Source organism: Palaemon carinicauda, chromosome 1, assembly GCF_036898095.1.
Source record: "Palaemon carinicauda isolate YSFRI2023 chromosome 1, ASM3689809v2, whole genome shotgun sequence".
In the NCBI taxonomy this organism is placed as follows: domain Eukaryota; kingdom Metazoa; phylum Arthropoda; class Malacostraca; order Decapoda; family Palaemonidae; genus Palaemon; species Palaemon carinicauda.
In genome coordinates this window covers 265,705,609-265,722,842 of record NC_090725.1, presented here as the reverse complement: position 1 = coordinate 265,722,842, position 17,234 = coordinate 265,705,609, and the positions used below count along the sequence as shown (strand labels likewise).

Sequence of the window (17,234 nt, the reverse complement as noted above, 5' to 3'; positions counted from 1 at the left end):
TACATTTCTTGCAAAACATATTTTATGATTCTCTGCTTTTATTCGCCTGTTACATTTTCTCGCTGATACTTTTAAAATCATGCTCACATTTATCCTCAACTTTCTCTCATTGAAAACATTTATACTCTTACACTAGCTACTGCAGTTACTCTTCCCGTTTCCCAATCTGTGGAACATACAGTAATCAGCAAATATTAACTATTTCCTAATCTCTAATCTTTTTATCCCACAAATTTGCGCTTACACCCATTTTCTTTCTGTGGCTTCCCACATCACTCAATTCATTGAGAAATCACACTGTCATGAAGACAAAATATAACTTTTTCCCAAATCCAATTACATGACGAAAACCACACACTTCACTTCCTACACAAAAAACTTTTTCCTGCTTTAAACAACTTACATTCTGTACTATGCATATTCATCCCCATCTACATTGGTCCCCAGTCAATTTCATCACAAGCTATCTTCAAGAATGTAAATCTGGGTATGCTATACTCTATATAACCAACACTTGGTTTGAACCTGAATCCGTATAATTCTTTAACTTTCAGTAATGTGTTTTAACTTGCTCATTCAAAATACTATCTAATATCCTCTCAGATTTAACAACCTTTACCTTTATACAAAAGAACAGATTACTTTGAACCCTTTTCCCATCCATACACACCTAACAAAACCACCCTATTGCTGCATTCCATTTGCAATCCGATCCATTCTCCAAGTCTTTTTCCATTCTTCAATCTCGTATCGAATCCGCATCCTCTTATCATTTCTACAATAATTCTCAAAACTTAATCAATGTTTCATTTATTGCATTATCAACTATCTCTTCTATTCATATTCTCAGCATTCAATTAGTCAAGTCACTCCATCAACCCACGACTGCATTAATTTCTATTATTTGTTCGTTAATCTTTTCTCACTCCATTAAATATCTTTTCATTTCACTTTCTCCCTCTTTCTTACAATTTGTCTTCTTTTTCTTTCTCACTTCCTTCTTGACTACCCAACCCATTTTCGTGTATGCTTGCATGTGTACCGAGTACATTACATTACAACACAAGTCATAGAATGCTCGGTTTGTTGTTATTCCTCACTCTGGATAATAGTCAGTCCCTGCAGAGAAAGTTTTCATGATCATCTCTTTGTAATTAATGTTAAAATAAGTCTAGAAACCCAGGTAAAAATACGGGACTATTAGGTATCTACAATACTATTCATCAGCAAAACAAGATGCACGTTATGCAATTACGTGGAAAATAGTTCAAAATAACAGTGGAACATATTCACGACAATGAAAAGTTATACAATTTTAGTTTTATCATGTCACTTATTTAAGTGATTGTGAATTCAAAAATTATATAAACCTATGCTTATCTGTTGTTAAGAAAAAATGTAATTCAGTTAGTATTTCCTTTTAAATTAAATAGCTCTGGAATGACATCTTGGCGGAAAAGAACAGATAAATAACAATAACCATTCTGACACACGTTTCTCACTTTGGTGCCCTCTGTATTTAAATATGTGAGCATAATATTCGTAATTTTGAAAACCAAATTTGATAAAGATCGACACAAGTATAAAAAGTAAACTATATCCAAAATTTTACTCTTATTTTTTTTTTCATACTTCATCTCGAATTCTTCCCCGGTATAAACCAAGGGAGAAAGGTATAAATATAAGGCATCATAACTAACTCAGAATTTAATAAAGATAGTATAACCAAACCATCCACCTGTTACTATCTGCCTTGGTTCCCTGACAAATCCACTACAAGATTCCTTTCAAAAACATTAAATCATGTTTGACAGCCAAATAACCTCTTCGTGCGACCACCGAGCTCATTATTTTCTATATAACTACTTTTACGAGAAGCCAGATTATCGCACGCCATAACCAAGTATCGATTCAGTCGAGTTTCTCAATTATCGTATTCTCATTGGCTTTCTAATAGGCAACACCTAGCGCACGCTATCTAAGAATTTTACTCTGTAGCTATTTATTATTATTATTATTATTATCATTATTACTTGCGAAGCTACAACCCTAGTTGGAAAATCAGGATGCTATAAGCCCAGGGGCTCCAACAGGGAAAATAGCCCAGTGAGGAGAAGAAACTAGGAAAAATATTTTTTTAAGAGTAACATTAAAATAAATATCATATATAAACTATAACACTTTATTAAAACAAGAGGAAAGGAAACAAGACAGAATAGCGTGCCCTAGAGTACCCTCAGGCAAGAGAACTCTAACCCAAGATATTGGAACACCATGGTACAGAGGCAATCTATGCATTAACGGATGTCTGTGTGTATGAATGTATGTATATACATTTGTATATATATATATATATATATATATATATATATATATATATATATATATATATATATATATATATATTGTATATCACGCAGTTTCACATGACAAGGAGTGGGCAAAAGAAAGAGGTAATAATTTTCCACATTTGTCCGTTCCTACATCTAGACAGGAAACTCATCATCAGTACATCTCAAGGCCATATACATAAACTCTACCATTCAACCCTATCTTGCACACGCTTGTGCTTCCCGGATTATAAAGTCCTTTGTTTTCAGTAATTATTTCACACTCTTCTATGCAACGCTACCAATGTCTTTCTTCTATCACATTTAGATTATACACTTTCTTTTTTACTAACCTACTCTCAGCTTTTATTTCCATATCATCAACAATTCAAAATACTGTACTCTTATTAATCCTTCTCTCTATGCTGACCCTTTTGCTACTACCAAGTATTTTTTACATTCATCGCTTATCAATTCTTTCAAAATCCACATAAACAGCTTAGTCTAACTGCTTGAATCTTCATCTTCCACTTTTATTCAACACCCCACCTCATTTCCCTAAACCAGACTTGGTTAAAAGAAAACAAAACTTCATTTATTTCCCACTCGTCTTCCAGAGACAATTGAAGTCTATTTCTAATCTGTTGCACGCATTCGTCTACGTTTCTGGTCCCTCACAATGTGTTGCCCATTTCTTTTCTTATGCAAGTATCTGCTATATTTGTTACCAGATACGAATTAAGGAATTCCATTCTTCCACGAACCATATCCTTATCACATCATCCTTGCTTACATTTACTCTCAACTTTCTCCTGTTGCAAACACTCTGATACTCCTTTGGCAGTTTCTAGCATTTCTCTTCACTGCCTCCTACTACCACAGAATCATTGGGAGACATCAACCATTCCATAGTCCCTTCACATCTCATTCTGTTATCTAACGTCATTGCAAAAACATCCATTTTCCTAACCCCACGTATGTAACAGACAGCATTTTCCTTTCAATTTTAAATTTCTCACACAACCTTTTCTTAGACTTGATCCACGTATTATCTTACCTGTCTGAATCCACACTGTTCTTCTCTTATAAGACCTCATGTCCCCAGTTTATTTTCTCCATCAAAACCATTCCAAGCATTTTCCTTCCTCTATATTATTAATCACCTTCACCTTTATGCAACTGAACAATTATTCACTTAATCCCCTCTCACATATATATATATATATAGAGAGAGAGAGAGAGAGAGAGAGAGAGAGAGAGAGAGAGAGAGAGAGAGAGAGAGAGAGAGAGAGAGAGAGTTAATTTCATCATAGTTAATTTCATCATAATCATCATAGGACCCGACCTAAACATACTGACCCCAGGAGGACCAAAGAAACCGTGTACAAATGTAGACTGCAAATTTTCATGCCCAGAGATGTAAACTCTACTTCAGACACTACCACACACTCTGAAGACGTAAGCTGGCTCACAGAAATCATGTGCCAATACACTAACATTGAGGTGATGTGGTGGCATACTGTCCTATTATTGAATATATATTAATAACAAATTTCAATTTTAATTATAAAATTTATTCTTATACTTGCCTGATACTCAAAATCTAGTTTTAAAATTTTCCCCTTTTCTATTGCTTCAATAGTTACATGTACTTAACAGAGGAATAGAACCCTGTATCAGTAAGTGGTAGTCTAGTTTTCTGTTTCAAAGTTGACTTTATTCCTCTTCTTGATACCATGAGTCAGTGAGGAGGGTGGGCATGTATAGGAACCTCAGGTAACCATAGAAATGAGAAATTTTATTATAAAAACTCTATTCATTTCTATGAATATCCCCATATGTTCATATTGCTGACTCCCACACTGTTGGGGGTGGGGTGCAATTGAAGGAATGAGAGAGATAAATTTAAGACTTATTCCTGGGAGGGAGGAAGTTCATATAACCGAACTGCCAGGTTTTAAATCCTGGGATGTTGACTCCAAGCCACTTCCTGTCACTTAAGCATCAAGGAATAGTGCTATATTACTGTTATAGATAGGTAGTCACGATATACTTATACCCTCTCAAAGGGTATTTTGTCTGTAATGTAAGATTCATCAGTAAATTGATAGATTCCCATTATCATTCATCCTTGCCATTGTCAGGAGGAAAAGCCCTTCTATCTTAAGTTACTCAGTATGGTATCTTTCCTGCATTAAAGTCTATTCAAGCAAAATAACAACCCAACCACTGTACCCCAAAGGAAGGAGAATGAGAAGAGGACAAAGGACCAGACATTCTTACTCTTTATCTTAGACAAGATGATTCATGTCCTTTGAAGGAGCTAGGTATGCTACACCACCACCTGAGCAGCTACCACAGTATCTAAGGAGGAAGTATCAAGTAACTTGAGGGTGAATTCCTTTAGATAGTTAGCCGTGAAGGTCATCTGACATTTCCAAACTCCTACCTTCAGGATCTGACCCAGTGACAGGTTCTTTCAAAAGGATAATGTTGGCCCAACTCCTCTGACTTAGTGAGCATGTGCCTGTGTCTGTTGCACCAGCGTGTCAATCTTCTGGTCCAGCAATCTATTTTTAGTGATGGTATTTCTGTTTATTTTCATCTTTAAGCCTTCCTGCACTGATAAAAAAGTTCCGCAGTTATGGTCTGAATGATTGAATTCTCTTGAGGTAGTGCCTTAGTGCTCGCCCAGGCCATAGAAGCAACTCATTCGAATTGTTGGAACTGCCTCAATATCCTCCATATTGAAGAGGGAAGAACCATCCATTGGAGAGTTGAGAAGCTACATCGCTTCCCTCCTAGGCACCTGCCTCTGGAATTTTGAGACTGCAGAGTCCCGTTGTCTCAGAAACCAGTTGACCTACTGGATGATAATATTGTGGGTTAAGAACTCCACTGTCCTGGTACTGGAGAGAAAAGGAAAGCAAACATTGCCACCTCCTTATGGTCGATGGAGAAGTCCTTGTTCTTGAAGAGGTAACCCATAGATCCCATCTAGTAATCCAACCATGAGACGGATTGCAAAGAGCACTTCCAAACCTGTTCCATGTTTGGAACATCTCCTGCAGAGAAAATCACCAACAACGAGGCAAGCTTGTCCAGTGACATATTCTGGGTCAGAGTCAGAATAGTGGGACATACAAGAGAGGAAGTAAATGTGACGAGTTCACAGACCTGAGGGACTGTGATGCTCCCGCCACTTGGGAGTAAGGCCTCTTTTTGGCACACTTGACTTCCTTAGAACAAGGCAAAGTTACATTAGTGTTGGTGGGCCTGGGAGTGCCATAGAAGGTATCTCGGACCGTGTTCTTGCCCTCAGTTGGAACTTGATCCGGTTCCCCCAAGGAGTTGATCATCCCAATACACAATAAAACTTGCAGAAAGACATGGTCGGAGTCTTTCTGCTCCACGGAGGATATTTTCGGTCTGCCAGACTTACATTTGGCAGTGCGCCATCTGAATGTTCTGAGTCATCATCAAACAGTCCTTCCTCTCCCGAGCTCACATCCATAGGACCCCTGTGAGGGTCAAGGTTGACATCGTTTCACCTAGCCAAGGAGTGCACCCTTGGAGAAAGGCCACTATGCTCCGGTCTTACGGAGACAGGTTTAGACCCTTAGAAGACCTTCCCTTCGATCAGAGAAATCAGAAGTCGAGAGCCAGTTCTTAGGTACATTTTAGCATTCTTCCTTTCCCGCGGACGGATATTTAAGTCTGCAAGAAGGGAGGAACTCTCTTTCCTCTTCGATTCCTTCAGCCTTGCGCCTCCGGAGACCGGGAGGAGGAGCAGAAACTTCTGGCCCTAGGGTAGCCTGATCCTGACAGTACAGATCTATAAGCAAAGTCCTATACTGTAGTTGTGTATGAGGTAAACTTCCCTGGGAAATTTCAATTCTCTGCTAGTAGCTAGGTTGCAGTGAGGAGTGGGTGCTTGTTGACCCAGCTTCGACTTCTGCTGTTGATGAGAATAATGCCTAGCCTTTCCCACTCTGGATCCTGACAGATGGAAGCCTTGGTACTCAGATATTGCTGGTACCTAGAGGAATGCTGAAAGGGGAAGGGGGATGAGACACACCCTGAGAGGAAGCATGCCTAGCGGAACTGCTATGTCTCGGGTCAATGGGTGGACTACTCCTCCTGATTAACTCGGAACTTCCAGTGGGATGGAAGGGGTACCAGGGGGTTATAACTGGAGGGTTGTGGGTCGGTCCTGAGACCGCCTACTGAACAGCTTGCACCAGGTAGGCGAACCATGGTGCGCCCTTCGAGAAGGTGATGGCACTTGAAGGTGCAGCCCTGGAGTGTTTCCTAGGAAGGGTAAGCATGACCAAACAAACCACCGTGATCCTCTCCATGCTCTGCTTCCCTAGGGAGGTGAGCATGCTTAGCCTATCTATGTGCATTTGCCCTCTCCTCACCTAATGAAGTACAGTAGACTGGGAAGCTGGAACGGTAACTGCTGCTGAAGTTGCATTACAAAGAGAGCGCGATCGCTGTTCCCCTTGATGACGAGTGGAATGAGGAGAGTGCTGGCCAGGGAAGCGCTGGCAAAGCACATAAGCGTCCACACCTGGGGCAGAGTGTACAGGTAAGCTAGGATCTACCTGTTCCTGTTGTTTCTCCATCTGTGCGTAGCGCATTGGGGAGTGAGGTAGCGCTAACCTGTGGAGCACTCCAGGTGTACATCCTGCACGCAGGTGAGCTAGCTACCTGCAAAGCGTGCAAGCGAGGTACCACTCACCTGCGGAATGCGGGAAGACGAAGCATTGAGCGCTAGCAAGTGAAGGATGGCAACCTCACTAAGGTGACCATGGCGCATAGTCAGAAGAGCATGCAGAGGAGTTAAGCAGAGGAGCGCACCAGGTATTTGGGTGCGCAACAACAACCAAGATTCGTCAACTATACTAGGATCTGCGTCTCTCTAAACTATCGGGCTTTAAAGAAAAGCGCTTCAGCTCGTCCTCTCTCTTAAAGATGAAACGCAAGCAACCTTACCCTCCTCTATGTGCACAGATGTTCGGTAGCAAGGGAGCCAGTACGGCTGAGCTGTTATTGTGTTCTGGCGCGCAGACAGAACAACGTATTCTCCACATAAGAGGTACAAACTCTGGATGCAAGTTTTGAAAAACCTGACCCTGCAAAGTGGCAAGTTTTTTGCCGAGTTCTTTATACATGACGACAAGGAGTGGGGACTGTGAACAGTCTCCTAACCCCATCGTCATCTAGCTACGAAAAGCTAGAGGGAGGCATGGAAGATTACAGCACAAACTTGCAGAAGCCCAGGGGGGCTACCATTCAGGCGAATGTTGTCTTTCTTGTGAACGGGAAGGTCGTCTAACACCTTTTGCTGCTGAAGGAAGTCCTGCCTGCAAGCAAGAGGACTGCTCTACCGCAGATGGCGAAAGGTGACTCTCCCACGAATGGAACATTTGCCAAACACCTGGAGGAGGACCTCCGGACAGCTCACTCTGCTTTTTTTTTTGGGCGTGCTGGAGCTGGACAAGCCCAAGGAACATAGCCGAAGCTAGTTTCTGGGTTCACGCTGGAGGGATCCCCGATGAGTAACTCTCATCAACTACTTATGTTTATTCACCAAAGCACGCCTAATGTAAGGTGGGTGAGCAGAGAATGAGGTCACTACATCCAGAGACATGAGAGACTCCTTCGGTACAAGACCTTCGGAGTCTCATGGGGGAGGATCAAAATCAACCCCTGGGGAGGAATCTATGCACTGCCACTGTGTCCCCAGACATAGGACCTCGAGAAGTCGTTCCTCACACGGGGAACCAGCGAGTCTGAAGGAAGGCCCGGAGAGAGAGACTCCTATGGCTGAGGTCGGCGCTGCTTCTCTAGTGGAAGCAACAGAATTTTTGGAACCACAAGGTTGTCCTGGGGTCAAAGGGCTACCACTCATACTCGATCAGGCTCCGGAATCAGATGATGAGGTTCTTTTACCTTCGAGGATAACCCCGAAGGAGAAGAATCGCTTTTTGTTTTAAGTTTTGGGCCAGTTGTTTATTAAGATTGCAGCAGAATGACAACGGTTGTTCTCTTCTGGGCTAAATAAAAAGTGACATTGTTACTAGTGCAAGTGTAAGCGGGGTGACAAATCTAACCTCTGCTCCTCCCCGCTAACTAACCAGGCCTGGTAACTCATAATTTTTTTACCAGCCAGTTGGATTTCTTACCTAACAAAATTACTAACCAATCAGAAAATCAACTAGCTAAAATGTGTCTTGATTTCAGTGATTACGTTAATTGGAAATTTTGCTCGACCATAACCTTGACCTTCCAAAATTTAATCATTTCCAGCTTTTTGCATAAAAATTAATCCTTGCAAGAATCATTACTCTACAATTAAAATTGTGGCCATGAATCTATTCACAACCACACAAACAAATAGGGGCAAAAACATAACCTCCTCCCAACTTTGTTGGTGGAGGTAATAATCAGTATATCACATTTCAAAATTCTAATTCTTGTCCAGTTCTAGTATATGCATTAATCAACATAAAATACAGTACACTTGCCCCTTGTCTACACTGTCCTCTTGGTTAATCAAATCAAAGCAACTACTGTATTCCAAACTGCAACTATCATGGCTATGAATACTACACAGGCTGCACAAGTTAAATTACCTAGTTCTCAAATATCCTATCATTTTGCTATTGATAATTAAAAAAGATGTTTGTCAAGGCATGAGATTTTGGTAACTACACTTGAGTGTGCTGACTGGTATGCATTTTAATGGATTGATACCTAAGTTATCATGTCCCAGGCCCTATTATTCCTACTGTACAAAGAAAATGCCAAATTAACCACCACTCGTCTATTTCTTATAGCACATTCCTATTTTGCTACAAATGAACATATATATTAACCTATAAGTTGCTTCATGCATCCCAGTTAACACCCTATTCATTGCCATTATCAAAATACTTGATACCCCATCGGAGAGCTTTTAGATCAACGGACACAGGTAGGCTCAAGAACAATGAAAGGTAAGTTCAATTCTACTTGAAGGTTTAAAGGTTGCTCATGAATGGAAGAGGCAAGGGACAGGACACTGTCCTAGAGACTGACCATATATAATATGATCAGCAGCCAAGCCCCTCTCAATCAAGTTAGAACTAAGCATTGCTGCTTATAACTCTGCAATTAGACCTATATGCTCCCCCAAACCCCACTTCCCTAAACCACAAAGATAGCAAGGTTGCAGACACTACCTGTATTAAAAACCACCGAGGTTGATTGAGTCTCAACCCCTGTCCAGCAAATTGCCAAGCAAGGACGTTTCCAATAAGCTACTACAACCCTAAATCAAAGATGCAAGGCCTATACAGTATAGAATACCCTAACCTAACCTTACCCATATCAGCATATAATCACAGGGAAAAGCGCACACCTGCAAGCCGCCAGATATTTTAATAGGATTTGTTAGCCATTTGCAGACAAGCCACAAAGTGATACTTATCCATTTGATATAAGTGGGATCAAAATACTTTGTCTTGTTTGGGTCCCACCTCAACTGTAACTACAATGTTTGCAAATATTGAGACATGGGGTGTAATGAAAGAAATAAAAAAAAAAGAATTAGAGAGTATACAGTACAAAATTATGAAAGGAATGTTTGAACAGGTTGCTACCACACCTTACTGGGGGCTAATAGCAGAAAAAGGAATATGGTCAGTTGAAAATAGAATAGAGTATAAAAAGGGGATGCTTTGTCATAACATCAGATGACAAACGACTGGTTAAGGAGGTAGTGGAAGATCAAATAAGAGAACCTTATGTGGAATGTTGGGGAAAAAGTATCATAGAAATATGTAATAAATATGACATTAAAATTGAAGAAGTAAGAACTCAAAAATGAAATAAAGAGTAAAGTGGCAAATGAAATTAAAAGAAAAATAGAAGAAAAGAAAGCAGAGATGACCAAACTGAGGTTTGTGAATAGTAATGGCAAAAGAGACTACAAAGGGGAACTTAGCAATAATGAGGCAGTAATAGTTATGAAAACAAGGTTGCATATGCTAGAATTAAAAGAAAATTATAGAAATAGGAATGATAATGATAGGCTTTGTGTATTGTGTAGGGAGGCAGAGGATACTACTGAGCATAGGAATAGGAAGGTAGTAGGTTGGCCAGGGCACCCGCCACCCATTGAGATACTACCGCTAGAGAATTATGGGGTCCTTTGACTAGCCAGACAGTACTACATTGGATCCTTCGCTCTGGTTACAGTTCATTTTTCCCTTTGCCAACACATACACCGAATAGTCTGGCCTATTCTTTACATATTCTCCTCTGTCCTCATACACCTGACAACACAGAGATTACCAAACAATTATTCTCTGTTCAAGGGGTTAACTACTGCATTGTAATTGTTCAGTGGCCACTTTTCTCTTGATAAGGGTAGAAGAGACTCCTTAACTATGGTAAGCAGCTCTTCTAGGAGAATGACACTCCAAAATCAAACCATTGCTTTCTAGACTTGGGTAGTGCCATAGCCTCTATACCATGGTCTTACACTGTCTTGGGTTTAGAGTTCTCTTGCTTGAGGGTGCACTCGAGCACACTATTCTATCTTATTTCTCTTCCTCTTATGTTAAATTTTGTGTAGTTTATATAGGAAATATTTATTGTAATGTTGTTACTGTTCCTAAAATATTTAATTTTTCCTTGTCTCCTTTCCTCACTGGGCTATTTTCCCTGGTGGAGCTCCTGGGGTTATAGCATCCTGCTTTTCCAACTAGGGTTGTAGCTTAGCAAGTAACAATAATAATATGCTTAACTGTAATGAGTTAAGAAAATTTAGAAATAATATCATAGAAATAGGGAATTTGGAAACACCAACTAAAGAGGCTGCCTGGTATATTAGTAAGGCCCTTGAAGTTAGTACAGTAAAAGTATGCAAACTGTGCTGTCTATGTAGGAGGTAACTAATGATAATGAATTTTCTGCAGATTTCAGCGCTTTGCACCTACTGTACTACGCTTCTTCTAGTAGTGTGCCCACAATCACAGAGTTGTGGAGAGAGCAATGACGGAGGCAGAACCTTATATTACTAAGCATTGGGCTTTGCTACTTTTTTATTTGACCTTGTAACCATCTCAACACCATTAATCAAATAAAGCCTTCGTATAACGACGGACAGGAAAACAGGCATAGAACACCACCTAACCTAACCTACAATCCGTGTCCTTACCTAACAGGAGGCTAAAAGCCCACATGCAACCCCTTAGACAGTTGTATTCTTAGCGATAGGGTTGTAGAGAATGAGGTATTGTAAACTACATCATAATACAATATTTAAAAAAGAAAATTACCTCAACTATACCACTATAATTCTACCACTAGTTACGACTATCAGAGTTGCTCGGATTCCAATGATCATCTGTGACAATGGTTGAAGCAGCAACATTTTCATAGAGGTCATTATAGTGATTTACAATACAAATACCAAATGCAATTGCTCTTGTGACAGTCCGTAATGTTATCCTTTCTATTTGTGTATACGAACGTTCTTGTGTTGTTGGTATCAAATTAAAACAGGTATTAATAATTGCATTCTAAAACCCATAGAAAGGCATATATTGTACTCAGATTTGGTTTGGCTAAATAAGAAACCAAAGTATGAATCGTTGTTTTATAAAATAATCGTAAAAGATTATTCAACGTACTGCCAAGTTACGGGTCGGTACATTTGCTTGTTTTTTCTTTTCAGAATTATTGCAAAGCAGCAATGTGATTCTAACTACATATAAAAAAAAAAAGAGTCAATTCGTGTTGTGTTGTCTTACCATAGCAACAGGAATGAATAACTTTCTGGATGATTTTCTTTTCACTTCAAATTTTGAGGAGTTTTCCATAGATCCCAATCCAACTTGCCTGAGCTGTTTGTTGTATGTGAAAGGTCTTATCTTTAACACTGCCCACCTCTAGGTGCAAAATGTATGACGAATTATGAAGATGCAATAAAGTAAACAAAGCAAGAATTAAAGATATAAATAAGATGTAAGCGACAAATGAAACAAAAATCAAAATAGAAGAAAAGAAGGCAAAAAATTGGCAGTTGTGGTTTGTAGACGGTAAAGGCAGAATACATTACATGCTGCAAGGAGCTTGGCACTAATGATGCAACCATAGTAATTAAGACAAGATTACGGTTAAATATGATTGGCTTAAAATAATATATATATATATATATATATATATATATATATATATATATATATATATATATATATATATATATATATATATATATATATATATATATATATATATATATATATATAAACAGGAATTAATATTATAGGCTTTTTGAGTTGTGGAGAGAGGAAGATACCGCCAGATGATACAATAGAGCATTTTAGCTGGTTTCTTCTCTGGTGGAGGTTGGGATCTTTATTCATAAGGGTTACTCAAATCTCAAGATTTTAAAAAAGAACTAGTGTAACAAGTTTTGAATATATAGAAATAAACTTTATGCACAAAAGCAAATATCCATCGTAACAGTTTACAAACCCCCGAGAACAAATACAAGTATCTTCTTTGAAGAATTCAGTGTACTCACTGAGATGATTATCTTGAGGAAAATGAATTAGTTATTTTGGGAGACTTCAATCTAAGGATGTATGACGCACCAGATCTTGATGCTTCAGCATTTAGTGAGCTACTGGAATCATATCGATTGGTGAATATTGTTGAATGTGCATCTACTTTGGGTGGACATTTGTTGGACCTAGTGTAAGAACGACTTCTTACAAAGCTTGTAGCCTTGCAGCACTCTTGTTACTTTTGAATATATTCAGTGTAATTACCCTGTAAATATCGTTTATGCATTTAGAGGCAGAATCACCTGCCCTTCATTTGTATGTAAGATTCGTTGTTATATGTCAAGTGTGGGCTTTTAACCATAAAGCCAATGTAATAAAAAAAAAAATGTCCCGCATTTCTCACTTGTTCGCGGTCACAGTCACCTACCCAGGTCACTACAATTCCGTCCGCATTTTCCTTACACTATTTTTTAAGAAACACTCCACAATATCTGCTTTGTAAAAGAACCTCTATCCCCAGTCTAGGCGAGACCAACTATAGAAATATCATGGTCCTATTCCAGTGCCTCTTCAAGCCATATGCTCTTGGAGTCCGTTATCATGTCTGGGTGACTTTAAGAATGGTTAACTTTAAAGGAATCGATCATCTGCTATTGTCGGATATGTATCAGACAGTTGCCAAGAACAACTTCCATGGTTACTGCTCATTATATTTATATCATGGATAAAAAGTGAGCAATCATCAGATGCTTTCTTGTCTTGTATAGTCATAGGATTCATGATTCTCATCATCATATATGGTGGTGTTCATTAGATTTCCAAACATTATCTGAAGCTAATACAACTCAAGATATAGATGACAACTGGGAAAAGCATTAGCATATCACAGTCAGCAATTTATCTATAAAAAACCTACATTGTTCAAGGCCAGTTACTCCATTCAATGGCCTTAATATCTCCCAGACTTGCTCTAGCTGCCAGAAACATTGGTCGAGGACTTTGTAATTAGAGCAGTTATGATTTGGAAGCTGGACTGACGATGATTACCAAAGCATCTATGGCTGCAACTCAATTCATTAGGGCAGCTCAGATTATTGGGGCAGCTCAGATCATGGCGTAAGCTGATATAGCAGCTCTAATCATGAAAGTGAAGTGATTCTGACCACTAGAATTCTTTTGGTAGTTAAGCTATTTTATGAAAGATGAAGTGGCTCTGGTCATGACTTCAATTGTAAGACTAGAATTGGAGATGAAGGTTGGAGCAGTTCTACTGCTATTCCTGGGTCCCAGCTTTCAAGTATTACAAGTTATTTCAAAGAGAACTTATGAAATATAGATTGATTGCTCTCCATACATCTCTGCCTCTGTATAAGCAGTATCATATTTGGGTGTGGCTGCAACTAGACCACGACCAGCACTCAACACTGGGTGTCAAAGGGTTGCAACAAGGAATAATGGTTATGTCACCTTTGGCAGCAGAGGAATAAGAAGGGGTTTGACCAAGTGGATCTGGATAACTGGCCAGCCACATAAGGAGTACTATGGTACTGCATTGCAGGTTTGGTAACCAAGCCGATGTCTCCTCTGACGAAGAATCCTTAGCATATACAATATCAGTAAAGGCCAAACCTTCCTATGTTGACTAGTAACTAACATCAGTTGTAATGCTCTCAAAACTCCTTTTTAGCGCTGTATGAATATTCAATGTGGTCAAGTGACCAAAATAGACAACTGTACTTTGATTGTTACATGAATGGTATTAGTCACTTTCACTGCTTCACTTGAAGGGCCTGCAAACCTTATTATGTCATGGACTATATCTTCATTACAGCATCTTGCTCTTGGAAAAAAATTGTGACAGCAAATAAATCCAAATATAATATAGAAATATATATGAAAATACAGTACAATATATATCACGTGCAAAACTTAGTGGTAACAGAAAATTATGAAGGAGGATTTGTTAAAATTATTGATGAGGCAGGGTTGGAGGAATTGTGAAAAAAAAACAATGATTGTAATGCTGTCACAATAGCATGTCTCACAAGGGGAGAGGTCTTGGGTAATAAGCAACAAATACTCAGTAAATACCAGGCTTACTGGGGCCCAGTGTTGCAATGAGGGCCAACTATGCTGATGAATGACTGAAACGTTTTTAGAACTGGACTAACAAAGGAAAAAGGAGGAAAATCATAATCCTTCAGTTTATCCAAAGGAACCATGAAAGCATTGAGATACAGTTACAGTTCACTCTCCTTTTGCCTAAGCATACACCAAATAGTCTGGCCTATTATTTACAGATTCTCCTCTGTCCTCATACACCTGACAACACTAGGATTACCAAACAATTCTTTTTCCCCCAAGGAGTTAATTACTGCACTATAATTGTTCAGTGGCCACTTTCCTCTTGGTAAGGATAGAATAGACTCCTTAACAATGGTAAGCAGCTCTTCTAGGAGGAGGACACTCGAAAATCAAACCATTGTTCTCTAGTCTTGGGTAGTGCCATAGCCTTTGTACCATGGTCTTCCACTGTCTCAGGTTAAGAGTTCTCTTGCTTGAGGGTACATTCAGGCACACTATTCTTTCTAATTTCTATTCTTCTTGTTTTGTTAAAGTTTTACAGTATATATAGGGAATATTTATTTTAATGTCATTACTGTTCTTGGAATATTTTATTTTTCCGTGTTTCCTTTCCTCACTGGGCTATTTTCCCTGGTGGAGCTCCTGGGGTTATAGCATCCTGCTTTTCCAACTAGGGTTGTAGCTTAGCAAATAATAATAATAATAATAATAATAATAATAATAATAATAATATCTCTCATACTGCTTGGTCTGTAAGTCCCGAAAACATTCTTAAAGCTGATTGTTCATACAAGGGGTAAACGGGTAAACTAGAGGTGTGACCCGCAGCTTCCTTTATGTTTAGTAAACTGCTTAATAAAAGGATCTTGCTGCTGGTATTGCCTGGTTCTTCTGGCTAAGTAAATTCACTTTGGTATACTTTCCAAGGGACAAACATTGGGATAATCACGACAATCTGCCTAAAGCAAATTTCCGTTACCAGTTAGCTTAGTAGTTGAACTATCTGTTACCTTGAAGACTTTGATGAACACGTGTTAGGGGGAAAACTTGGGGGGGGGGTCAAAAGTTGTTTTTAAGTTAGGGAGTTTGATGCCATTGTTTGACTCTTGACAACCAACTCCCTATCAAATTCAGTCTAGATGAGTGTCTCAACCCTCCTTGAAAGGGATTTTGACGTAGGAAATCTATTTTTGGGTGAGATAGCCATGTCGTCCTGATGGAAGTTCCCTTCGGCTGCTTCCTACTCTATAATATTTCTGCGAGTGATATTACAAGAGAATTACCATCAGGTATCACAGGATTCCAACCGCCGGAACGACTATCCGTAGATATCGTGTATAATCAGGAACGTATCCTAAGATAACCATAGATATCTGCAACCCCAATAGACTTTACGCAGTCTAATCCACTACGGGGAAGGATAAGTGAGTAGCCGTTACATATCCTATCACCTTTCGGTGCTCCCATACGTCTCTGGCGCTTCATTCCTTTGTTCGCAGCTTCACGCTACTGTTCTATTGTTTGTTGTGCGCTCTTCATCAGCTTATTTTGAAGTTTTTCTTCCTTGAAAGTATCTTAGAATAAGAATAGATTGGAAGTAGGCAGTAGCCTACTAATAGCATATTGAACTCCATTCTAAGTTTCTTAAGTCTTGTTACAAAGTTTGGTCGAGTAGAACCTTCAAGACACTCACTGGCATGAAGTGAGGTCCTGATGTTAAAAGCTGTTGCCAGATGAGTATCAACCAAAAATTTCACCACATAAATTGAGCCTGTTGAGTATGCAATTAAAGAATGAATCGGAAGGGAACATTCTTTATTCAACAGCTCATAAATTGAGCCTGTTGAGTATGCAATTAAAGAATGAATCGGAAGGGAACATTCTTTATTCAACAGCTCTATTACCAGCCGTGTTTCCTACCAAAATAGAGGGTTTTACATACATCAAAGAAAAATTTTGGTTTTTCTTTATTTTGGTTGAAACTTTACATTTAAGAATGAACAGCACATGAATTTGAGGAAGCTTCATTGAAATAATAGGTACTTCACAACATCCCAGCCAAAATTATACTGAAGGACCAAGACTAACATCACCAATTCGTATGTCTCTCTTCAAATAATTATCAGCAAAAATCAGTTAGTACAGTACTCCATTGTACTAATAGCAGAAATTATTTTCTCCTTTACTTTTAATGGTTTAAGGGGTGCTCATGAATGGCAGAGGCAAGGGACAGTAACATTGCCCTGGCTAGCAG

At 39.1% G+C, this 17,234-nt stretch overlaps 1 protein-coding gene across 1 annotated transcript in view; it reads right to left on the bottom strand.

Moving 5' to 3' along the window:
* Positions 1 to 12,288, bottom strand: part of LOC137644620 (pterin-4-alpha-carbinolamine dehydratase-like) — a 41,777-nt gene extending 29,489 nt beyond the window's left edge. Inside the window, exon 1 of the mRNA XM_068377576.1 lies at positions 12,137 to 12,288. The gene's annotated coding sequence lies outside the window, so the exon portion shown is untranslated. The remainder of the gene's footprint in view (positions 1 to 12,136) is intronic.
* Between the last annotated feature and the right edge of the window lie 4,946 nt (positions 12,289 to 17,234).